Source organism: Theropithecus gelada, chromosome 2, assembly GCF_003255815.1.
Source record: "Theropithecus gelada isolate Dixy chromosome 2, Tgel_1.0, whole genome shotgun sequence".
NCBI classification, from domain to species: Eukaryota; Metazoa; Chordata; class Mammalia; order Primates; family Cercopithecidae; genus Theropithecus; species Theropithecus gelada.
Genome location: NC_037669.1, coordinates 96,746,425 through 96,773,382, shown reverse-complemented (window position 1 = coordinate 96,773,382; position 26,958 = coordinate 96,746,425). Strand labels below are relative to the sequence as shown.

Below are 26,958 nucleotides of genomic sequence, written 5' to 3'. Positions count from 1 at the left end.
ATTCAATTCATGACCTCTCAGTTATGTGACCTTAGGCAATTTATTTATCCTCTTCTGTAAAGTGGGATTAATAAAAGTACATGCGGCCGGGCGCGGTGGCTCAAGCCTGTAATCCCAGCACTTTGGGAGGCCGAGACAGGCAGATCACAAGGTCAGGAGATCGAGACCATCCCGGCTAACACGGTGAAACCCTGTCTCTACTAAAAAATACAAAAAAACTAGCCGGGCGAGGTGGCGGGCATCTGTAGTCCCAGCTACTCGGGAGGCTGAGGCAGGAGAATGGCATAAACCCGGGAGGCGGAGCTTGCAGTGAGCCGAGATCCGACCACTGCACTCCAGCCTGGGTGACAGAGCGAGACTCCGTCTCAAAAAAAATAAGATAAAATAAAAAATAAAAGTACATGCCACACTGAATGGTGTGACAGTAAATGAGAGACATGTACAGCACAGTGCTTGCCACATCGTAGGCATGCAACAAATGGTAACCTTTTTATTATTGGCTACTAGTATAAATAGAATATTAAAACTCTGCAATTAAACTTTCTTCAGAGAAATTCTAGTCAACTCTGATCAAGTTTCCAGCTCTAACCAGCAAGAACAAATACGGTAAGTCTGGCAGTAAGTAGCCATAGGGTAGAGGTAGTCTATCTAGTGTGTCAAAGATACTGTTGTTGGAATAGCCCAAACTTGCTGTTAAAAAATAATAACAACACTTTTAGATGCACAAAAAACAAAACGCTTCCATTTAAATTCAAAGTTATCATAGACTCTTTCCTTGGTTTCCAGAATGCTTTAACATCTTGATTCTCTCCCTTCCTCTAGAATCTCCTTTTCCTTCTGGCTTCTCCCAACACTATCTGCAAAAATATGCCCAAATCATTTCTCCTTTGAGTGCAGTGGAACAAAGAAAATTAAATATTTTTATTTATATATATATATATATATGCCCAAGAAACAATCCCAAGACTTTTGCCTTCTTTCTATATTATTTCTCCCTCTAAACCCTCTTTCTTTCTCTTAAATTCAAACTCTAACCTCTGTGTTGCTGTCTTTGTAATCTGTCGCTAGTTTCGTCTTCTAAGTTGAGCTCCCTCAGGAGTTTCCAACACTGTTATGGCACTAACACTTGTCTCAATAAAACCAAAACTAATCATAAACTTCTCCCCAGCCTCAGCTTCCTTCCCAGTTTCCCTAACTTTCTCAGGGACACCACCTTCAGCTCTGTAACGAAGCTTGTAAAATAGTGGAGCCAACCTGGAGACATACAAATGGAGTCAGTCAGTTAAGGCTTAAAGGCCTTGCTCTAAAATGTTTTCCAGGTGACCCTATCTAACCCAGTGATTCTCAACCAGGGCAATTTTCAGACGTTAGACATACTTATTCTAACTGTGCACTTCATACAAGCTTTAATGACTCCAAAGTACAAAGGTAAATCAAACTCAAGGGAACAATCACAAAGGAAGTGGCCAACACTGTATAACATTTTTCCTTTCTTCAGTAGAAACCATAATCTTGCGGCAATCTGATTAAACAGATTCAGGATATCTTGCTTGAACCATTCAACTTTTTTTTCCTCTAACAGAGCTTAGGTATTGTCAGGGGCAAAAAAGGTCTTTTAAGTGAATGTTGGATTAAAATTATACTCCAGGCTAGGGGTGGTGGCTCACGCCTATAATCCCAACACTTTGGGAGGCAGAGGTGGGTGGATCACCTGAGGTCAGGAGTCTGAGACCAGTCTGGCCAACACGGTGGAATCCCGTCTCTACTAAAAATATAAAAATTAGCCAGGCATGGTGGCGAACGCCTGTAATCCCAGCTACTCAGGAGGCTGAAGCAAGAGAATTGCTTGAACCTGGGAGGCAGAGGTTGCAGTGAGCCAAGGTCGTACCACTGTACTCCAGCCTGGGTGACAGACAAAGACTCTGTCTCAAAAAACAACAACAACAAAAAAATCAAATTATACTCCAAATGTATCAGGAATGCTATTGAAAAATACCAGCCAAATCAATATTCAACATGCTAGGTTCAACGAAGGAAATCAGTTCAAGACAAAATCTAGTGGTCACCTAAAATAGCTAATAATGCAGTCAGAACACTTAATGCATAAAAATTCTGGACCAGACAATGAGGGACGCATGTTCTACAAAAGGGAACAATGTGTAAAATCAATGAAGCAAGAATAAAGACAGCATGGGAAAAGAACAATAAGAAGACTGGCCTGACCAGAACAGAGGGCTACGTTTTATTAGATGCAGCCATTTAAGGATAACAAATGCTATAGTTTACATCTGATCCAGTGGCCAGTACATTCTTGTAGGTTTCTGAGCAGAGGATTTTGTGTCAGAGTAATACGAATCTCAGTAAGTAAATCTGTTGGCTGAGAATATGGGTATTCTTTGTGGTATTCTTTTAACTCTCCTGGCTGAAATTTTTCATAATAAAAAGCTGGTGGGGAAGAATATTAACCTACCAGTAGAATACAGAAGCTGAGTTCATCACCTTCAAAATGGAAATACCAAATATAATAAACACTTATCATGTGCTTACTATGAGCCAAGCCATGAGAGTCTAAAGGTACAAAGGTAAATAAAGTCTACATCTTGCTTTTGAGGAGCCCTTAGTCTAGTAGCAGAAGCAAGCACACATCAAATTATTCTAACACATGGGCTAAGTACAGTAGCAGGAACCCAAAACGTAGGGGTGGCCTCAGGAGAGGGCACTGTCTGGGAAGGGATGATGGAGCCAGACAGCATTCAACTTACGCTAAATACACAGATAACCCCAAGGTTTCCAGCCTTGGATATGGCAAGAATAACTATGTGTGAAAAAACAGCAAAGTTGGAAAGAATGGCTAGTTTAAGGGAACAATAAAGTGTTTAGCAGACTATGTGGGGACATGCATTAAAGGTCAACGTTTTTGAACATTTATGCATTGTTCAATGTGAGTAATAAAAGGACAACCTTATTCATAATAACCAGATCATGAAACAATTTTGCTGAAACACTAAAAGCAGGTTTCCATTCTAAACATGTATATGACCACTATCTACAAACTCATATATTATTTGCTCACTGATTATTCTCATTTGAGATACTTTATGCCTTTCATTATACAAGGCGCAACCTTAACAATATTTGCAATATGACAGACAAATTTCACTATCCCTGATATACAAAGAGTTCTTACAAATCAACAACAGAAAATACAAAAACACAAAAATACAACTCATAAAAGAAATATGCCAAGACACATTTGAAAAGATGTCCAGAGTCACCAATTTAAAAAATGCAAAGTAACAATAAGATACTTTTCCCTTTTCAAATCAGCTGAAGCTAAAAGATGGAAAGAACCCAGTTTGGGGATAGGTGTAGAAAATCTAGCATTTTCACACATTGCTGACAGATGTCATAATTTGATATCACATTTCCAGAAAGCAGAGAGGCAACAAGAAAAATAATATGAAATATTCATACTCTTCAATATAACAATGCCATTTCTAAGAACTTATCCAAAATTCTTAGAAGAAAACTAAACAAAATATATACATAGTTCATTACAGTTTTTTATGGAATTTATCTCAAAAAGATAATTAAGCCAAATATGCATGTAAAAGTTCATTACAGATTTTTATTTATGCATTTACGGCAAAAAACAACTTAATACTTCAATGTCCATCAACAAGAAATTGGCTAAAGTCTGGTACAAGAATACAATAGAACCATTAATACTGAGATACAGACCCAACTATATTTATTAACATGGAGAGATTTCCCAACACATTGTAAGGTAAAAAATGTAAAGTATGATCATATAAATATATATAATAAATACATAGTAATATCAAAATGACACCAGCTATCATTTGCTAATGATTTACTACAAGCAAGGCACTGGGCTGTAGACCAGGGTACATTTTTATGTGAATTAATCCTCACCCTTGAAGAAGAAACTTTAATGCTTCCACTTTACCAATGAGAAAACTTAGGTGAAAGAGGTTAAATATACATATATATATATATATATATATATATATATGGTTTTTTTTTTTTTCCAGACATAGTCTGCCTCTGTTGCCCAGGCTGGAGCGCAGTGGCGCGATCTCGGCTCACTGCAACCTCCGCCTCCTGGGTTCAAGTGATTCTCCTGCCTCAGCCTCCCGAGTAGCTGTGACTATAGGCGCGTGCCACCACACCCAGCTAAGTTTTTGTATTTTTAGTAGAGACGGGGTTTCACTGTGTTAGCCAGGATGGTCTCGATCTCCTGACCTTGTGATCCACCCGCCTCAGCCTCCCAAAGTGTTGTGATTACAGGTGTGAGCCACTGTACCCGGCCGCCAAATGGTATTTTTTAACTATATGATACAAGATATTTTGCTTTTCTTCACCAGATTAAAAGCATGCCAACCTTGTATAAAAGCTACCTAGATTTAAAATTTGGTTTATTCTGAGGAAAGGTCACACACTCAACAGTATGTGAAATAAAAGGATCCATACATAAGCATATCATCTTCCATCCAGCTCCTATCCAGGAGACTGCAAGGCTTCAGAGAGCTGGACAACGATAGACTCTTTAAGAGGGGAAGGAATCTTGGAGATCAGTTAGCCCCTCACTATCATGTTACTCAGAGCCAAAGTCACACCACCAGTGTGGCAGAAGCAGAACTGGAATCCAATGCTCTTTGAACAACACCATGCCATCAGAAGACAACCTTCTGTTTTTTGGGGTTTTTTTTGTGAACTTACCAGTCAATAAAGTCAAAGCCCGTATTTTGCCCTCATCATCAAAAATAACACTACCTTTGCTACAATCATGCAGCTGCATGCTGCAGCTCAATAATAATCTCAAGACCAACACAAGTGCTGGCATTACTTGGATTCTGCTTTAAGAAATGAGAATCATGTAGGTAGAGGGAAGACAGGCTGCTGGGCTTTTTTAGTGGAGGCTGGTAAGCCTAGCCCCTGTAAGGCTCCAGGACGTAAGATGCTCCTGGAGCTTTGAACACTACAGTGACACAGTCCACAGTAAGAACCAGCTCTGCTCCTCTTGTGCCCATTTTCAGTCACTCTACACTTGTGCCAGTCATTATGCCATAGCGCACATACAGGCCAGCTTACTTAAGCTGTCTCTTCTTTCTGTCCCTGCAGTTCCATCCAGGGGTGCCCTCTGCTCAGGAAATGTCTGTCCCCATGTGGTAATCCCACCTGGGTATGTCCACTCCTCAGGGAATTACCTGCATAGTAAAACCTCTGGGGATCCCCTCTCTTTGGGAGATTCCTGCCCCTCTCTGTGTTTTTACAAGCAGCAGGGTTATGGATGTGACAGACTTTCATCTTGCAGTTCCCTGGCCAGGCTTGCTCCAGTCTCTCTTCTCTAGCTGGCCCAATGACGTAAATATCAAGTGTAAGGTGTAAAATGGTGGAAACAAGAAGCCTCATGGCAGCCTTGGCCTAAACTGAGTTCTGGAATCTACTTTTACCAGAGTGTCTTAATGCGAACTTGCTCTACCATTACCAAGCATACAAGATGAAGAAGTGGAACCAAAATACCAGACGGGGACATGAAGGCTTTAAGTGTTCCCAAAGGTGTAGCACAAACTTTATGGTTCCAGTTGGGGGCCAATCTAAAAACAATGATTTGACCATACAGACTTCCTGGGCACCAGAGGGTAGAATGATTACTGCTATTGTAGCCAATATCCCCCTTTGATCGGGACTCTCAGCCAGGACAGTAGCCAGGCTGATTATAAGGCACAGAGCGGCCAGGTTCCACACAGGCCCTGTGGCATGGGATCAAGAGACAGCGATCCCAAATTGTGTTCTTTATCATGTGTTGAATTGCACACAGGGTCAAAGAGAGACCTACAAATAAGTTAAATTAATGTGGCTTTTACATTTTACATTAACAACTGGATCACTGGCCCACAAGAGGTAAAGTCTGACCATTGTGGTCAAGATGTAGAGAAACACACTAAGTTCACCACAGAGAGGTCAGGGGAGTGTGTGGAGATTTAAGAGTTACTTTAACAAGGATCAGGAAAAGAATAATGGAATATTTATTCTGGGGATTATTCTTTTCCTGAGTTTGGGTAAAGAAAAAAAAAGTCAGTGGAATTATCACAAACTCAAAGGTTAAGAAGGAAATGCATAACACTGTCTTCAGGAATCACCTTATTCCAGATTCAAGGAGAAACAGGAATGAAAAGTATTCTCAGTTATGAAGCAGAATAGGAAACACTTCAGTAAGAGAAAAATGAAGGGCCACACTGCTCAAGCTGGAAGATGAGAGGAATCTCCATAGGACAAAAGTTGCAATTTTAATGGCCAGGCTAAAAGAGGGCCAGGCCATCTCCAGAGGACCTGAGATGCGGAGACACTTACTTACCTACAGGCAGGCAGTTAATTGTGAGAGCAACTGTGGGAGCCTCCCTCCTTGTACCTAGGGCAGCTGCCTTGGGGAGCTACACAGATGTAGACAGACATGAGAGTGGAAAATCAGTCCCGCATACACCCATCCTTACTATAATAGTTTCTCAGTAACACAGATAACTTAGGGAAGCTGGTAAGGACCACTCCCTGAGGGAACTCCATGCCCTCAGGATTCCACAGGAAGGTCCAGGAGAGGTGAGACACAGGATACTGAAGACAGTCCTGCCACAACAGCCCAGGCCCAGGCCTGATTAGATGCTGCACTGACCTCTGCACACAATCACCCAGCTGGGTCTAGCCATGGAAGCACCAGTGAGGAAAACAAGAGTATTTCCTCCTTTCACTCATGCCTCCATCTACTCTCATTACCCCCGATACTGCCAAGGGTTTGCTTGTTTTGGCTAGAATTATGTCAGAAATACACTCTGGCTTCTTAGTAGAAATGCTCTAGAGGCTGTGAGGTTGCCCTGGGCTGAAGAAGTTCCCAAGACACAGACCTTTAAAACTGGGACAAGTTGGTCACACTTGGTAAAGAGTAAAGGCCATTACTCTTTCCTCCAAAAGACCCAAGGACTAGAGTCAGCATCTGGCACTCTATTTTTGAAAGACTCCCACTGCCAATTCATAGACTAATAAAAGAGATAATAAGCATGGATTATTCAGATCATCCTTTCTATTCTGTAACTCCCAGATGATTTAGAAATGGCATATAAAAGTAATTAAAAGGTGCCTTATTGGTTATACATCTTTTTGTTTGTTTTTTGTTTTCTTTTGAGACAGAGTCTCACTCTGTCACTCAGGCTGGAGTGCAATGGGGCAATCTCTGCCCACTGCAAGCTCCACCTCCCGGGTTCACGCCATTCTACTGCCTCAGCCTCCCGAGTAGCTGGGACTACAGGTGCCCACCACCAAGCCCAGCTAATTTTTTTTTGTATTTTTAGTACAGATGGGGTTTCGCCATGTTAGCCAGGATGGTCTCGATCTCCTGACCTCGTGATCCACCCACCTCAGCCTCCCAAAGTGCTGGGATTACAGGCGTGAGCCACAGCACCCTGCCATGTTATACATCTTAATCAAACAGTAGTCTATTTATATAGAAAAGGAAGATAAATATCTCCTTCTAAGGGATGGGTTTTGGATATGAATTCAGGGCAGATGTGTGCTTTCTAGGAGGCCTGCTTCACTTTACAGGTCTGCACCAGGTCATCCTTTTTAGGAGGATGCTCAGGTTAAAAGAGGCTAAGGACATATGACAATCAAATACAGTGTAGGATCTCAGACTGGATCCTAAACATTAGCGGGACAATTAGTGAAATTTGAATAAGGTCTGTAGATTACACAATTGAATTGTATCAATGTCAATTTCCGGGTTTTAACAAGTGTACCATCATCATCTAAGATGTTCACATCTGGGGAAGCTAGGTGAAGGGCATAAGGAAATTTGTACTAGTTTGCAATTTTTTGTAAATCTAAAATTATTTCAAAACAAGAAACTTTTTAAAAAGAGCCTCTTCCAGGGGCTGGGCACAGTAACTCAGGCCTGTAATCCCAGCACTTTGGGAGGCCGTGGCAGGTGGATCCATTGAGCTCAGGAGTTCAAGACCAGCCTGGGCAACATGGCAAAACCCTGTCTCTACAATAAATAAATTTTAAAAAAAATTAGCTGGATATGGTGAAGCTCCTGCCTGTAGTCCCAGCTACCCAGGAGGCTGACATGGGAGGATCACCTGAGCCCAGAGGTCGAGGCTGCAGTGAGCTGTGACTGCACCACTGCACACACTCCAGCCTGGGCAACAGAGTGAGACCTTGCCCACCCCCCCAAAAAAAAATCCTCTTCCCCAAAAAATTCTGTAATTTCCTAACACATACACACAAAAACTCACACACATTAAAAATTACAGTTTTTGATTCACACATGACATGAGACTTATTGTGTGCTTGTAACCATTAAAACAAAGGTTTATTGCTTATAAAAACAGAAGGCTAGAGACAATTTAACTGATAGATGAGAAACAGGCTTAGTACAGCTGTCATGCAAGCCATGACAAATATATCTATTTGAGCAACAATGATTTTTCACCTCCAAGCACAGTACTAGGCACATAACTAAAACTCTAATAGTTAATAAAAGAATGAATCCACATGATGATTATATAAGCATTTTCAAAGATGTTTAAGAAGAATCTGATCCACAAAAATGCTAAATGAGAAAATGTAAGGTGGAAAGAAAAAGCAAAAGTATGAAGTAATATGACATTATCACCCCAATTATGTAACAACACTACCCTAATTTTGTGTACATTCATATACACAAAAATACAAAAATTAGGAAGAAATGCATCAAAATGTTATTACATGTGGCAAAACTACAGATTTTAATTTTCATCCTTATACTTTTCTCTGTCTTCCAAAGGTGTCTACAGTGAAAAAAGTTGGCCAGGCGCGGTGGCTCACGTCTGTAATCTCAGCACTTTGGGAGGCCAAGGTGGGACGATTACCTGAGGTCAGGAGTTGATGACCAGCCTGGCCAACATGGTGGAACCCCATCTCTATTAAAAACACAAAAATCAGCCGGGCATGGTGGCGGGCGCCTGTAATCCCAGCTACTCGGGAGGCTGAGGCAGGAGAATCGCTTGAACCCGAGAGGCGGAGGTTGCAGTGAGCAGAGATTGTGCCACTGCACTCCAGTCTGGGTGACAGAGCAAGACTTCGTCTCAAAAAGAAAAGAAAAAGAAAAGAAAAAAGTTTAAATGGGTTTAAGTGCACATACACCCCAATTTACCAAGCCTTTTCTATGCCCTTCCATTATTTTAGAGCTTTCAAATTTCATTCATCTGCAACTCTACGATTCTTTCAGCAACAGCTGTTCAGAACAGATGATTTACTTTCCACATTGAATTTTAAACTGTTTATCATGCAGAATGGGCCCTTAGAAAACATCTAGTCCTCTAGATTTGTATGACTTTAAATTAAAAGTCGACACTACAAAGTGGATTTAACCGCTTTAAACCCCACGGGATTAAACTCCGCAGGATTTAAGGCAATATGATACAACTGTGTCCTGAGTCTGAATAAACCTCAGCTGCACTTTTTAAGTCTGGATCTCCATACACCGTTTTGTTGGAATACAAGGTTTTACAGTAGGCAGCGCACACCAATGCTGGTGCTGTGAAGGCACCCAGAAAATCAGACGCTGCCTGTAGGGGAGAACCCCATTCCATCCACGTTTCTCAGGTGTCCCAGGTACCAGCCAGACAAGTATCTATTATTTAAACTGCACAGTATGTCCCAGTCAAAAGCCTGGAAACCCAATCACCTCGACGTGAGCATTATCCTGCAAGCCCGCTCCGGCCAAACCCGCTTGGAGACAGCCTTGCCCGCCCTGATCCCCGGACTGCCCAGGAAGCAAGAATCCCGGGACCCCGAGCTGGCCCTTCTAAAAACCACCCTTCACTCCGCTCCGCCAACCACCCCACTCACTGCCTCCTTCCCCAGAGCGCTGAGGCCCCTAACATCCCCCATCCTGACTCCACCAGCCCCAAATTTCAGCCTCATCGCGCGTCTCTCAGGACTCAAACCCTCGCCCCAGACCCATATTCCCTCTATAAACCTCTCCCCTCCCCTGCGACGTCCACTACCCGCAACACCTTCACTCATCCCTGCCCCCACAGCCTCCGCGCCTATCCTGGTCCCACTTCCCATCCCCAGGGGTGCCGGCACCGGGAGGCGGCCCGGGAACGCAGGGCGGCGGCCGGGAGGAACTCCTGGAGCCTGCAGTGGCCGGGGCTCTGTCGCTGCACGGAGCCGGGCACTGCCGCCGACAGCTGGGGGTCCGAGGTGCCCTTCCCCACTCACCGGCCGCCGCAGCGCTCCACGTCTTCGGGGGCTGGCCAGAGAGCCGGCGAGAACCGGAGGCCGGGCAAAAGAGCGCCGGGTGCGGGGGGCGGGCCAGGCCAGTGGGGCAGGCGCTGCCGAGCGCTGGGCGTGGCGGACGCGGCGGGGCCTAGACGCGGTCACACGCAGAGGGGGCGGGGCCGCGGCGGGAGAGGCGGGGCCTCACTGGGCGGTCGCTCCGGGAGGGGCGGAACCGCGGTGGGAGGGGCGGGGCCTCACTGGGCGGTCGTCGTGGACGAGAACCCAGACTGGAACCGGTCCGAAGAAACAAAAGGCAGCCCTGATTGGGCTGTCGCCTGGAACGGAGCCCAGGCCGGGAGAAAGGGAGGGGCGTACCTAACGTACTGTAGCACCCTTCGAGATCCGGAAGGCAGCGGGAGAGGCGGGGCCGAGAAGGGAGAGGACTGGTTGGGCTGTCACTCGGAGCGGAGGCGGCACGCCGCTGGGCTCTCCAACCCAGAGCGGTCGGGGCGGGGGAAAGGAATACGCCCCTTCACATTTCCCTCTTCAATCTCTTAAAGACCAGAACCTAATTTTCTGGTCACTTTCAGGTATAAGAACAAGTCTCATTTTAACTGTAGCTCACTTTCAAGTTGTGAAAAACGCAGATCCTTTTATAATTAAAACCTAACATCCAACCACAGCCAAATCCCTTTCGGTGGTTTATAGGGTTTCCCAGTCCCTTACCTCTATGAAAACCTCTTTTACTCTCCTACTTGCTCCTCACCAGCCACACTGGTACCCTTGTTCCTCCTAGAACTCGCCAGACACTTTTCCACCTCCAGGTCCAGGGTCTTTGCCCCAGCCATTCCCTCTGCCCAGAAAGCTCTTCCCTCGGATAGCTGCTTGGCTCACTTCCTCACCTCCCTTGGTTTTTGCTGGGCTTTCACTTTCTCCCTGAGGCCCTTTCTGACCGTCCTACTTAATACCTGTTCTCATCTCCTCCCCACCCCACCATTTCCTTACCTGCTCTCCTATTTCTTTTGTCCACCACGCTTATTGACTTTTTGTTGTTGTTGTTTTGAGATAGAGCCTCGCTCTGTCACCCAGGCTAGAGTGCAGTGGCGCAGTCTCGGCTCACTGCAACCTCCGCCTCCCAGGTTCAAGCGATTCTCCTGTCTCAGCCTCCCGAGTAGCTGGGATTACAGGCGCGCACCACCACGCCCAGCTAATTTTTGTATTTTTTGTAGAGACAGGGTTTCACCACGTTGGCCAGGCTGGTCTTGAACTCCTCACCTCAGGTGATCCGCCTGCCTCCGCTTCCCAAAGTGCTGGGATTACAGGCGTGAGCCACTGCACCTAGCCGGTTTTAAGTGTTTTTAGTTACCCAGGGTCTACCACAGTCTGAAAATAGGTGAGGCCAGAACAATAAGATATTGGGAGAGAGAGAGAGACCATATTCACCTTTTATTACAGTCTATTTTTATAATTTTTCTATTTTATTATTATTCATTGTTGTTAATCCCTTACTGTACCTAATTTATAAATGAAACTTTATCATAGTATGTATGTATGTGTAGGAAAAAACATAGTATACATAGAGTTTTATACTATCCTCAGTTTCAAGCATCCGCTGGGGATCTTGGAATGTATCTCCCACAGATAATGAAAGATTACTAATCCCAATGTTTAGAACAGTGTTAGGTCCATAGTAGACAAGCAATAACTCCGAAATGAAAAATTAAAAAAAAATGAATGAACCCTTTCTGCCTCCATACATCCAGCTTTGGCCAGATCAATGCCTCAATAAACTGTAGTGGGGAGAAGGCTGGTCTGTTCTTTACTCCCCACCCTTTTCTGGGTCTTCCAGGTTCCAGTCAGGAGGCAGGGAGACTAAAAGAAAGGAGCAGAAGACTAATTACTTGGTAGGAGCAGTTTGTCACTCATTCTAGACCCCTGATGCTATCATGGCAGCTCACAACATTATTAACCAGTTCTCGTGCGGCTATCTTTTTGTAGGTCCTGTGTGGTTATGTCCAGAGGTTCTGTCTTCTGAAAATCAGGACAAATTATTTATGAACTTCAATAAGTTTAGACATGAATTACTCCTTAGACTTTTGTTTTTAAATCGTACTCTTCCTGTCTTCTAATCCTTCAACTTATGGCCATCCTCCATATAACTTTATTTTCTTATATTTATGTGGCTGGAGGAATGAGGAAAAAACTGAATGGGAATATAAACCTCCTTTTCTCTTGGATAATCTTATTTCACCTCCACAATTAACAAAGTAAAACTTTCTGTTAAGTATAGCAGATTGTTGGACAACATAAATGGCAAAACTGAGTTAATAACATAGATCCCTATATAATAGTCCCCTTTATCCACTTCTCAATACCCCTACTGGATGCCTGAAACCACAGATAGTACTGAACCCTGTATATATTATGTTTTTCGACCTGATAGCCTAGATGGCCACTAAGTGACCAACAGGTATGTAGCATTGATATAGTTTGGATTTGTGTCACTCAAATCTCATGTTGAATTGTAATCTCCAGTATTGGGGGTGGGGCCTGGTGGGAGGTGATTGGATCATGGGGGTAGATTTCTCATGAATAGTTTAGCACCATCCTCTTGATGCTGTCCTCGAAATAGTGAGTGACTTTTCACAAGATCTGGCTGTTTAAAAATGTGTGGCATCTTGCTCTCTTTCTGTTGCTCCTGCTCTGGCCATGTGATATGCCTGCTCCCCCTTCACCATCTGCCATGATTTTAAGTTTCCTGAGGCCTTCCCAGAAGCCAAGCGGATGCCAGCATCATGCTTCCTGTACAGCCTGCAAAACCACGAGCCAATTAAACCTCTTTGCTTTACAGATTACCCAGTCTCAGTTATTTCTTTTTTTTTTTTTTTTTTTGAGACGGAGTCTCGCTCTGTCGCCCAGGCTGGAGTGCAGTGGCGCGATCGCGGCTCACTGCAAGCTCCACCTCCCGGGTTCACGCCATTCTCCCGCCTCAGCCTCCGAGTAGCTGGGACTACAGGCGCCCGCCACCACGCCCGGCTAGTTTTTTGTATTTTTAGTAGAGACGGGGTTTCACCATGTTAGCCAGGATGGTCTCGATCTCCTGACCTCGTGATCCACCCGCCTCGGCCTCCCAAAGTGCTGGGATTACAGGCTTGAGCCACCGCGCCCGGCCTCAGTTATTTCTTTATAGCAACATGAGAATGGACTAATACAAGGACCTACAGTATGGATACACTGGACAAAGAGATGATTCACATCGCCGGAGGGATGGAGTAGGACAGTGCGAGATTTCATCACAATACTCAGAATGGCACACAATTTAAAACTTACGAATTGTTTATTTCTGGAATTTTCCATGTAATGTTTTCTGCCCTCGGTTGACTGAAGGTAACTGAAAACATGGAAAGAGAAACTGTGGCTAAGGGGAACAATTGTATCAATTACCTATGACTGCATGTCAAACAATTACACAGAATTAGGGATTCCTTTCTCCACTTGTCTCTTTTTGGGTATTTCCTCCATGTTCTCTCTGGCTTCCAAGAGTCCCTTTTCCCGACTCCTCTGTCCAGAAGAACAGGTTTTCTCCCAGGTGACTGTGTCACTGTACCACTGCAGGGCAGATCCCTGACTGGGAATGGCTTCAGGGAAAGGGAGGGAGAGAAAAAAGGAATCAGCAGTTTCCACCACTTTCTCTAGCTTGCAGTAGCCTTTTTTCGTGGTCCTGTGGCTACATGGTCAGGCTTCTCTTGGACATTTTGCTGATAGTGTCTGGTTGACAATTCCCAATTCATCTATCCTTGGATCAAAGCCAAGAGATAGAGGAGAAAAAATAAAAACAGGAATCTCACTACTCCTATATCTGTCTTTCTTCAGGCTTTGAGTTTCCTGCCATCACGATCCACCTGCTATTATTTATTTTTCAGAGTCCTTGGATAGTTGTTCTTTGTATATTATTTAGAGATTTTAGTAGTGATCAATCAGTAGGAGACATGGGCGGCAGTGGACTTACTCTATTTTGGTCAGAAATGGAACTCATCAATCTAATAGATGAAAAAACATTTTAAGTCATATTTTTCTTATGAAGAGTGAGTTTGAGAGCATCTTCTCAGGTTAAAGAGACATTTGTCTTTCATTTTCTGTGAATTATCTATTTACATATATTGTCTAATTTTCTATGTATAGAAACTCTTTATATAATAGTACAGTCCTTTATCTTAGATATGATTGTCAAAACTTTTCCTCAGTTTGTCATGTCCTTTGATTTCTCTTATGCTATTTTGTTTGTTTGTTTTTGTTTTTGTTTATTGGTCATGAAAACTTCTATTTCTAACTGGTCAATTTTACCAGGCTTTTCTTTTACTACTTACTATTTCTGGGTTGTATCGTACTTAGAAAGACCTACACCTCTCTCTCTCTTCAATTACTTTTTTTTTTTTTTAAACAGGTCTAGCTCTGTTGCCCAGGCTAGAGTGCAGTGGCATGATCTAGACTGACTGCAACTTCTACCTCACAGGTTCAAGTGCTTCTCCTGCCTCAGCCTCCCAAGAAGCTGGGACTACAGGCGTGAGCCACCACACCCAGCTAGTTTTTGTATCTTTAGTAGAGTCGGAGTTTCACCATATTGGTCAGGCTGGTCTCAAACTCCTGACCTGAAGTGACCCACTCACCTCGGCCTCCCAAAGGGCTGGGATTACAGGCATGAGCCACCACGCCTTGCCCAATTACTTTTTAAATTCTTCCATGGTTTCTTGTTTACATCTCATTATGTTATGTTCTTTACTTTTTTTTTTTTTTTTAGACTGAGTCTCACTGTATCACCCGGGCTGGAGTGCAGTGGCATACTCCTGGCTCACTGCAACCTCTGCCTGCCAGGTTTAAGCAATTCTCGTGCCTCAGCCTCCCGAGTAGCTGGGATTACAGGCATGTGCCACCACGCCTGGCTAATTTTTATATTTTTTTAGTAGAGACCGGGTTTCACCATGTTGGCCAGGCTGGTTTTGAACTCCTGACCTCAAGTGATCCCTCCCAAAGTGCTGGGATTACAGGCATGAGCCACAGCGCCTGGCCATGTTCTTTACTTTTAAAATTTGACCAGTCAGGAATTTATTTTGATGTGAGGTAAGTGGAATGGATCCTACTTTATATCTTGATAGCTGCACATTTTTCCAACCCCATTTCATTAATAATCCATATTTCCCCCTACTGATTTTAAATGCCACCATTATCATATACTAAATTTCCTTCCCTATTTATGAACTTTCTATTCTATCTTATTAATCTGTTGGTTTATCACTGTACCAGAATCATAAGATTTTAATTTTTGAATCTTCATAATACTTCATTCTTTATCTTTAAACTCTACAATACAATCAGAAAAGTCAACCCACCCACCCACCCAGAGGCTCCTGTATCTCGAATTGCCTTCATAACCACCTACAATAGCAGCCGCTGAAGACTCACTGTCAATAAATTGTTCATCCAAGGTGACCACGTAATTTCACTGTTCATCCAAGGTGATAATTGACATAATTTTTCTTCTGTATGCTTAGATTCATAGCATCCCATTTTCCACTAAGTGACAAGGCCACCATCCACCATTGTCTTCAAACCCAGCCAGTCCCAGATTCCCAGTTTCAGGGTCTGATTTCTGCAACCACTTCCAATACCAAACTTGGCAGTCAAATTTCAGTGCAGAAAACAGAAATCACTGTGTGTATTTTACACAGGAAGATATTTAATAAAGAGAACTAAGTTCTTACCAAATTGGTGGAAGGCCTGAAGAAGCAGCTCTGGGCTGGACATCTTGGAGTGAACAACTCCACTGGGCCAGTCTACCAAGGGAGCTGCTCAGTCTGAGGCCACTGGAGCCAGGCTAGGCCTGGAACCAAGGCCATGGCCTGAATGTGGACACCTTAATCTGTGATCTGGGGATTTCTGAGTTTGATCAAGAGGCTGCCATAGTCACTACTGCTTCTTAACACCCAGGAAGCTGAAGAATAAGGACTGAAACTTGTGACAAAGAAGCCACAACCTTCCTATTCACGGGGAGGCATCCAAAGCCACAGGAGGATGGTTTCCTAACCTCTACCTGCCTGATACCAAGAGAGTGCATCTAACTGGAGAGCCTGGTGTTTTTAGGACTCTGACCTCTGTACCTCTTTACATAAATCTTGCTCGTTTCTTATAGAGTTTATTTCTAGGCAATTTATTTTTCTAATCGCTAAAGAAACTGTTGTTTCTTCCATTATATCTTCTGATTAGTTGTTGCATATATATAATCATTAATTTCTGTATATTAATATTATACTCAGAATAAAATCTCATAGTTTATAGTAGTCGGTTTTGTTTGTTTGTTTGTTTTGTCACCAGGCTGGAGTGCAGTGGCACTATCTAAGCTCACCACAATCTCCGTCTCCCGGGTTCAAGTGATTCTCCTGCCTCAGCCTCCCAAGCAGCTGGGAATGCAGGTGTGCATAGTAGTTGGTTCTTTTAGGATTTCTAAGTTCACAGTCATATAATATGAAGGTAATAATTATTTTTCCTCCTTTCTTATCTTGTTTCTGGTATTAAGAAAATGTTTTTGGTGTTCACTCAGCAAGGAGGAGATTGACTTTGGATTTGAGATAAACATTTTATCATTAAGTAAGAATTTATCAATTCTTATTTTGTTGAAATTCTTTACCTATTAACGATGAATGCTGGATTTTATTATATGCCTTTTCATCATTTCTGGAGATAGTCATGTGATTTTTTTCTTAGTAATTTTAAGTTTTGTTAATAGGCTTCCTTATTTAGCCTTTATTCTAAGAGAAATGAGGAGTCACTGGGGAATTCTGAGCAGATGAGAGACATTATTCAGACTTAGATCTTAACAGATCTTAACTCAGGTTTCTGTGTTGAAATACACAGCAGAGACACAAGGATGGAAGCTGGCTATTGCAATCTTTGAGACAAGAGATGGATTGATTGTACTAGGGTGGTAGCAGCAGAAGTGATGAGAAGCAGTTGGATTTTAGAAATATTTTGAAGGTAGAATTTTTAGGAATTGATGACATATTAGATGTAAAGTATGAGAGAAAGAGGAGTCAACTGATAACTGAGGTAGGGAAAACTATAGGAAAAGCAGATTTGGGAGAAATTCAGGAGCCCTGTGATAGATACTCTTGGGTTTGAGATGCCTTTTGGAAATCTGAGTCAGTAAATAGGCCTCTGGCATTCAGGAGAGAGGCCAAAGCTACAGATAAGAATTTGCAAGTTATCAACACAAAATGATATTTGATGCTATGAGATTGGACGAGCTCACCAGAGTTGTGAGTGCAGTTACAGAAGGGAAGAGGACCATGGACTGAGCCTCAATCGTTAACTCCAATAGTAAGAAGTTGAGAGAAGAGAAAATAGCAAAGGAACTTGGGAAAGACTGGTCAATGAGATGTGAGGTAAACCCAGAGAATGGGGAAGGGCAGTGTCTCAGAAGCAAACGAAGAATCTGAATTTAAGAGTTGTGCCATATGTTGATGCTAGGTCAAGTAAGATATGAACTGAAAAAATAAAGTGACAGCACTAGGATGAACATATTTGTCCTATCAATTATTATAAATCTAAAATCTAAATACTAAATCTAAATACTAAAACAGAAATCTAAATACTAAAATCATTTGTGAATAAACAAAGATACTGAAACTAGATGAATTAAAACTCAGCTCTGTACGCTATATAAGAGACACACCCAAAACAAATTGATTCATAAAGTTTTAAAATAAAAGATGGGTAAAAACACACCAGGCAAATATAAACACCAGTAAAGCCAAGATTATGACAAAAGTTAAATTCAGAGAAAAGAAACCTATTAAACAAAACAAAGAAGGGGAGTTTAGAATGTTAAGGTGCAGACTTCACAATGACATAACCTCCTATGAGTATATATGCCCTAAGTAACATTGCTACCCCTCAAATGCACCCAGGTGCCCCTGCTTTGGAGCCTTGGCAGTGGTTGTTACCTCTGCCTGGAACACTGTCCCCCAGAGCACAAGTAACTCCTTCATTTCCCTGAGACTTTGCTTAAAACCTTATTTTCTCAATGAATCCTACTGTGACTTCCATATTTAAAATCGTAACCTATTCTGTCTAATTCTTTGAAACTCTATTTTGCACATTTTGTTCCTGCTTTTCATGGCCCTTGCTGAGTGTTCTTTAGTGCCTGTTCTTTCATGGACTGCTTTCAGTTTTTCCTATTTTTCTCTGATGCGTTTTTTTTCCCCTTTCACTTCTTTTTGAAGTGCTACCAGCTCATGTTTGATCGGTTGTCTCACTTTCTCTCACGTGAGTTACCTGCAAGAGGTATATGTTAGTAGAATCCAGTTTCCTGGCTGGAAGGAGTTTGACTTATGGTTCAGGATTGAGTGAGTGAATTGTTTTAGCCTTTACTTCTCCCAAGCCAAAAACTAGGCAGCTGGAAGGCTGCTGTCAGTGCGGTCTTTTCTCCATGTGCACTGGCTGACTGCTTCCTGCAAATACATGAATTGTCCGCATCTTCATTCAGCTCTGTTCTCCGCATGCTGCTCCTCTGGTTAGGATCTCGCTTTGTGACCTCCTCCCACAAGCCCTTTAACTTGGAGTGTGCACTAGCCTCATTTGAGATCTGCAACCCCTTCTGCCAGCTTTCCTACTAACCCTCACTGCCTTGATACCACTCCCACATGTTTTGTGTGGTTTCGAGTTTGAGATGTCTCCTTGTTTTGCAAAAGTGGGGTTTTCATTTCTGTTCCTCAGTGGCCTCATTACTGCTGAGTGATTTCTAAGAGAAAGGAGGAATGCTTATAGTATCCACCCTTCTCAAACCAGAGTTGCCAACTGATTTTCTATAAATTAGGGTTTTACTATTAGCAAAAGCCAAGTTAGGAATTTCAGCTATTAAAAGGTTTTCAGACTTGGCATAAATATAGTGATTTTTTTTCTTTCTAAGACTTGTTTAAAAATATTCTCGTTGTATGAGAGGGACCCACTAGATAACCTCTAGGTCCCCTTCAACTTGGAAATTCCATGATTCTACATAACACACCCAACTTACCTCAATGAATGCAGAGAACCCATTATTTTCTAAGGCAAAGGAAAGTGCTTATACAGTAAAAAAAACAAAAAAAAAAAAAAAAAAAAACAAGGAAGTTACAGGCCAGGCACGGCGGATCACGCCTGTAATCCCAGCACTGTGGGAGGCCAAGGCGGGTGGATCACCTGTGGTCAGGAGTTCAAGACCAGACTGGCCAACATGGTGAAACCCCGTCTCTACTAAAAATATAAAAACTAACCGGGCATGGTGGTGGGCACCTGTAATCCCAGCTACTCAGGAGGCTGAGGCAGGAGAATTGCTTGAACCCAGGAGACAGGTTGCAGTTAGCCAACACGATGCCACTGCATTTCAACCTTGGCGACACAGTGAGACCCTGTCTCAAAAAAAAAAAAAAAAAAGAAAGTTACAAAATCGTAATTTTCTCCTTCAGAATATGATACGGAGTTCAGTGCTAAGAAACTCGTTTTGAATAAAATTGACAGTGCTGGTTATTTTCTGTTTGTCCACATCTACCCTCTACCCTTCTCCATCCTCCTCTGTGCCCTAGGAGGCACTGGCCTCTATGGATGCGTCAATAGGCTTCCTTGTCCTCTGGTTCCTGATTGGGTTCAGTTAATGGGAGCACTGGCAGGAGACTAGAGAGAGGTAAGAGAGTGAGAGACTAGAGAGAGGTAAGAGAGTGAGGTCAGAGTATTTGTTCCTTGGCTGTCTCTGGGCTGAGTTATAGTGAGTTGGCCATGTCCCTCAGTGGAAGGCCACAGCTCCAGTCAGGCAGCCTCTTCCATATAGTGGAGTAACTGCTCCCGCTCCTTGCCCTTCAGGCCTAGAATGGTAATGACTCAATTATTACTAGCTTCAGGATGCACCACCATCCCTCATGGTTTCCCTAAACTTTGCTCACACATTTGTGAATAGTCTCTTTTTAAAACTCCACTCAAATTACCAAATTGGAGTATGCCATCTGTTTCCTGCCAGGACTGTGACTGATGCATTGGACATGTTTTGCTGCCCTAAATATATTCCAGCATCTCCATGTAGCACTACACAGTTTCTATAATAGACTTGACTGCCATCCTAAACTCTTCCCAACATGACTCAGATTTTAATGGAGGTAATTCACTATTTGATTTTTCATGTTTGGACAGCCTTCATAAGGCAACTATGACATAATGAAAATAGTTTTAGATGTAAAAATTTAGCTTCTAGTAGGCAATGAATAAAAAGTCTATATAAAGAGCAGTGGTGGTAAAGAGAATTAATATTCTGATTATAAAAATTTCTATTTAAATATAACAGCAATCTTTCTTTAGATCAAATCAATTATAGGCAAGTATTTCACATCACGTTTAAAATGTCTCAGCATATCAAGTAGAAATAAAATGAAGAGAAAAAGAACTTTACATTTTTGCTGAAGACATTTTTTACGTTTTATATTTTGAAATAGAAAACATAAATTTATTTTCATGTATTAAAAGACCTATCTCATCCTCCTGGAAAGAAATATTAGGTTGGTGCAAAAGTTATTGCGGTTTTTGCCATTGAGAGTAATGGCAAAAACCGCAATAATTTTTGCACCAACATAATATGTAAACTGTTTCCATCCTCTCTATAGTGTTGAATACAAGTTAGAGTAGATGAAATACCATATAGATATTTTGACTATCTTGGGGAAAATGTGGTTTTATTTCCACTGTGTTTTTGCTGGAAACCTACAACATAATGACCATTTGACATCTGCCAAATAACCAAAGACACAATTTGGCTCACAGTGCCATTTCAGTTTCTTGTCTTAGCAGGGAAGAGGCTAAATGGCTAATGGGTCTTTTCTGTGTCTTCTGTGTATGTAATACATTCCTAGAATAAAGCCATTGAAGTAATAGAATTCCTTTACGAAATTACTCACCTGAGAACTGCTCATTCTAAATTTAGATTTTGATGAATATAGATATTTTAACTATCAGAATATGCATCATTAGTGTCAAGAACTACAAAGGGGTTGAAATTTTACCACATGTATGAGCTAGTAAGAAGTTAGTCTGTCACAGTTTCACAGTTGTTGACAGAAGACACAAGACTCCTGGGTCAGAGACAAAAGACATTATCGCTTGTTGTGTAGCAGTCAGCATGGGCTTCATATTTGTGTCGGTTCTCCTTACTCCCCAAGTCCCATGGGAACAATGTGGAACAGCTCAGGTAGATTCTACACAATCAATAAATTTGCATCATAGCTAAAAAAATCTCAGACTTTTAACCCTGGTCTTTTCAAGGGACTGTTAGCAAATGTGCTCAACCTGAGGGAAACATTATTTTTCTTGTCCTGGACAGCAAAAAAAAAAAAAAAAAAAAAAAATTCTGCCACTATCTTCAAGGCTATTGGCTATACAAACATCTTCCAAAAGATATTTAATAATTTGAAACAAAGGGTGTCAGTGCCTTTACTCAGAAGATGGGCAGACACACAACAGACCCATGTAGAATTATCTCCCAACAATTAGGAGTAGCCTTGCCATCAGCACAATTCATGAGTTTTCTCAGCAGAAATATATTCTACAGCCTTCACAGGTAGCTGACCTTCGGAGTTACATAACTTAGTAAGAGAACAATTGCTAGATTTCCTTTTTATATGTCTTTTAATAATTAAAAAAATTAAGATAGGTATAATACAAGCACTTAATATAAAAATTAAAAAACTATTAAGAGTGTAGGCAGTGAAAAGTAGGTGGCTTTCCCTGTCTCCCAACCCCCCAGTCTTTCTCCCCAGAGTAAACAAGCTTATTCTGAATGTCCTGGATATACATACTACTTATATGTAAATGTTGCATATGATATAGATTTCATACATGTTGGGGCCGCAGTATGTGTAAGTATACTCATGTCTTCCCCCTACCTGAAATTCTTGTCCTACACACATCTCCACCCTCCAGAAGCAATTAATATTAAGGCAGGTGAAAAATCTAAAACAAGAAGCACTTCAATTTCATCCAGTGGCTCTTGAAATTCTTGCATTTCTTCATTTATTCCCATCTGGTGACCATCCTGGGAGACTTAAGGATAGTTATATCATAATCCTTGCCCTCACTGAGCGCACACCTGTGTTGGGGAGTAAGGCATCTACACACATAAATACAAGATAAAGAATGATTAGCACAGGTAATCAGAGAAGGGATAAACTACTTGAAACTAGAGGGTCTTGTGAGAGGATTGATGGCAGATGTGGTATGCGAGCTGGTCTGATGAAAGAAGATGTGGCCCTGTGGCATGTGTGAGTTAGGCAGCAGGTGGAAAATGGAATAGACAGGCATTCCAGGAAGGAGGAAGACATGAGCAGATGTATAGAGGCAGGAAAGCATGGTGTGGACTAAGGACACAAGGAACAATCCATGGAGCTGGGGCAGAAGGATGATGAGGAAAGGAGGGAGGGAGGGGTCATTGATGCAAAAGGGCCTCAAATGCAATGTTACTGCCAGTTATGTTTTTCTTGGGAATATGTGTAGCAACATGATCTTCTTTGGTCCTAATGCAAAATAACAAGGATACTGAGCCCACATGTAACAGCCTAAACATCATTTAGGACACTCATTGCTGGAATCCATATCCTCAAGCACAGATTGCAAAACATTCGGAGCTAAATTTGAGTACCAGAACCCTCTGTGATGTCAAATGCTAGTCGTCTGAACTCTAATCACCCTGAACAACACTTCAAGTCCTCATTCACATATCCTAGACTTAAATAAAAATCCCTCCATCTGGCCATATAACCTATAGATGTTACACTGACTGCTATTTAAGTATTCTCTAGTAAACACAAGTTCATAGCTGAAGATGAATTGTGATTTTTATAAAGTAAATATAGTCCTTTATCTATGTGATGAAATAGACAATGGTAATATTTTAAAGGTCTTTGACTTAATCTGTCATTATAGTTTTGGTTTCTTTAGTTCGTATAATTTAGTAAGCTCTGGTATCTTTTTTTGTTTTTTTTTTGAAACGGAGTCTTGCTCTTTTATCAGACTGGAGTGCGGTGGCGCGCTCTTGGCTCACTGCAACCTCCGCCTCCTGGGTTCCAGCAATTATCCTGCCTCAGCCTCCTGAGTAGCTGGGACTACAGATGCGCACCCACCTCACCCAGCTAATTTTTTGTATTTTAACAAAGACGGGGTTTTACCATGTTGGCCAGGATGGTCTCGATCTCCTGACCTCATCATCTGCCCGCCTCGGCCTCCCAAAGTGCTGGGATTACAGCCGTCAGCCACCGCGCCTGGCCCAGCTCTGGTGTCTTCTCTTTGAGTGGTCCAGTGTGTAAGACGTTAGCATTTTTATATGGTGAATCCTTAACTAACAAGTAAACAAACAAAAATAAACAAAAAACAGAAACAAAAAACAGAGTTGTCCTAGTGTGGATTTCCCGAGAAGCAGACCCTGAGACAAAGATTCGCGTGCAAGCTGTTTATCTGAAGGGAAAGCCCAGGAGACATAGGTAAGGGAGTGAAGAAGGGAGATAGAAAGGAAGGCAGCCAGTGAAGGGTATGTTGTCAAGAAGGCTGCTACTGTGGTTGACTCCAGCAACCAGCATAGGAGATACCTGCACATCAGTGTCAGTGAGGGAGCTGGTTGAGGACCGCTGGCCAAGGGAGGTTAATTTTCTGGCACTTCTGGTGGCCATTTCTGTGAGTAGCAAGGACTCCTGCCACCAGAAGAGCCCTCAGGCAAGGAGATGTACATACTGGCAGTTGACATCAGGTTAGGTGGAGAGTCCAGGGAGGGTAAGAGGGGCTTCTGGCAGCATCTGCCACAAAGATCATTTCAGGGCCAAGAGAGTCTTTCGGCTCATATTTCACATTCGCAAGTTTAAGTTGAAACACCATCTCTGAGGGTACAGAAGTAGTTACAGAGATATACAGAGAGGATTGAAAGAAGACATCCTTCAAAGTAACTTTAAACTTGTGTCTCATTAACAGACCACAGTAGTAATAATTATACACAATGAATTTAATATTTCTCACAAATCCTTTCTTTATCTTGTAATTCATATAATATATTGTCTTATATTTTTGTGTTTAATAGGCATACTTTGTTAAATGTGGATGTTGAAAGTATTTAGCACTTAAATTTTTTATAACCCTGAATTGACATTTCTTTATTTTTTAAATATATTGGGAGTCTCAAAAACTGAAAACACCTGGTCTCTCTCACCACTAAAAAGGCCCCATTTAGCTTGGTGCAGTGGCTCAGGCCTATAATCCCAGCACTTTGGGAGGCCAAGGCAGGCGAATCCTTGAGTCCAGGAATTTGAAAACCGCCTGGGCAAAATGGTGAGAATCTGTCTCTATAAATAAATAAATAAAAGTTAGCCAGGCAGGCGTGGTGGTGCATGCCTGCAGTCCCAGCTAGCAGGAAGGCTGTGGTGGGAGGATCAATTGAACCTGGGAGGTGGAGGCTGAAGCGAGCTGTGTTCCCACCACTGCACTCCAGCCTGGGTGACACAGTGAGACCCTGCCTCAAAAAAACAAAAGGCCGGGTCCGGTGGCTCACACCTGTAATTCCAGCATTATGGGAGGCCAAGGTGGGTGGATCACCTGAGGTCAGGAGTTCAAGACTAGCCCGGCCAACATGGTGAAACCCTGTCTCCACTAAAAGTACAAAAATTAGCCGGGCGTGGGGGTACTTGCCTGTAATCCCAGCTACTCAGGAGGCTGAGGCAAGAGAATCACTTGAACCTGGGAAGCAGAGGCTGCAACAAGCTGAGATAGCGCCCCTGCACTCCAGCCTAGGCGACAGAGCAAGACTCCGTCTTAAAACAAACAAACAAGCAAGCAAACAAACGCCCTAATTAAAAACAACAGGATCATGGAGAATTAGGGACAAAATTTAGAAGAAAAATAAAAGAGCCCAAGAGATGGTGTCAGGGCATTTTGTTTTCACCTACTAGATAAAGAAGCAGTAGGGCGGTGCACATCGTACCTGTGCAGAGCTGTTTCTTCGTGAGCTTCACAGCACTTTGTGTACAGAAATGGAGAATGATACCCAGAAACTCCACTTTGTAGAACTAAGCAGATTGTGCCAGTTGATCCATGAACCTCTCTCAAATCTTGCTTTTTATCTCTTGTCTTAAAGAATACAATTTATGAGGCAAAAAGTAACCATTGTTGGAGGATAAATCAGAAAGTGGTCATTTTCCCTTTTAGAACTAGTGGGATTTACTAGCTGTTCTGAATACAGTATAAGAATATAATGGGCAGCAATGAATGAGTAATCATAAAAATATCCAAAGTAGAATTCCATCAAGTTTTAAAAATTGTTTCCTTCATAAAGCATAAAGAAAATGTGCCTATTTATCTTCAAATACAAGCAGATTGAGATACATTGTTTAATTGAACTGTAAGTTTAAAATTCTTAATGAGATCATCTTGTAAAAACCCAAACTCTACATTATTCCTCCTGAAAATCTGCCTTCTCCAGACTGAAATGTATAAATGGTCGTTGACTAACCAGGCTATAAACTACTCATTTATAAGGATAACCTTCGAACTTGCATTACAATTGAAGAGATGAATAATTTTCACAAGTAAGAAATAGATATTTTTGTTGAAATTATGCAATTTATATTAATCCTCTTGATCACAATTTACAAAGAGTTAAGAAGAGAAGCTTTTTTGAGATGTTTTTATGGTGTTAATAAAAATAATACAAATTGGAAAATTTTGATTATAATTACCCTTATTAAAGCATGTGTCATTTTACTGCGATTTTTAGTCTTCAGAATCAAGCAATAAATGCATGTAATGTTGGCTATTCAGTCTGCTCAATGGGATATAGATGGGATATTGTGACAAATCTTTTTTCTACCTATTTGTGAAAAATGAAATGTTTAGTAAATATTTTTTAAAGGTAAAAATACTTTAACTCACAAGTAGCCAGAGAGCAGCTAGAGGTTTGTGAAACACGGTGGTCAAGGGCCTGATTCCCAGCACTCACTGGGCAGGAAGTTACATACCTGGTGTACAATGGGACAAATCGTCTCCACAGGAGTTTGCAGTTGCACAACAGCGCCATCAAATGAAGGGGTGAGAAAGGTGACTCTCAATAACTATTAATACTTCAGGTAGGTGCCACTCCTGTTGAACAAATTGCTCCCAGATATAACAGCCTAAAACCACAGAGTCATTATGTCACTCAGTTTCTGACAGTCAGGAATGTGAGAGTGGCTTAGCTGAGTGGTTCTGGCTCAGAATCGATCCTGAGGTGTGGTCAAGATGTCATCTGCAGTCATCTGAAGGCTTGACTCAGGTCTGCCTCTATGGTGGCTCCCTCACACGACTGCAGGCAGTTTCAGTTCCTCACCGGGTAGATCTCTCCACTGGGCTGCTCGCTCGTCCTCAGGACACGGCATGGGCTTCCTGCAGAGGGAGGGCTCAGAGACAGAGAGGGCAAGCAGGGAGCTGTAATACCCATGAATCACCTACTCTCCAGTGTCACACACCATCATTTCTGTGTTGTTCTAGCTGTTAGAAACATGTCACTAGGTCCAGCCCACATTCCAGGGGAGAGGAATTAGGCTTCATCTTTTGAAAGGAGTGTCAAAAAATTTCACATTTTAAATCACCGCAGTG

At 42.2% G+C, this 26,958-nt stretch overlaps 1 protein-coding gene across 1 annotated transcript in view; it reads right to left on the bottom strand.

The window, feature by feature from the left end:
* Window positions 1-10,368, bottom strand: part of ANO10 (anoctamin 10) — a 246,195-nt gene extending 235,827 nt beyond the window's left edge. Inside the window, 2 exon segments of the mRNA XM_025375355.1 lie at window positions 6,383-6,449; window positions 10,282-10,368. The gene's annotated coding sequence lies outside the window, so the exon portion shown is untranslated.
* Window positions 10,369-26,958: the final 16,590 nt, after the last annotated feature.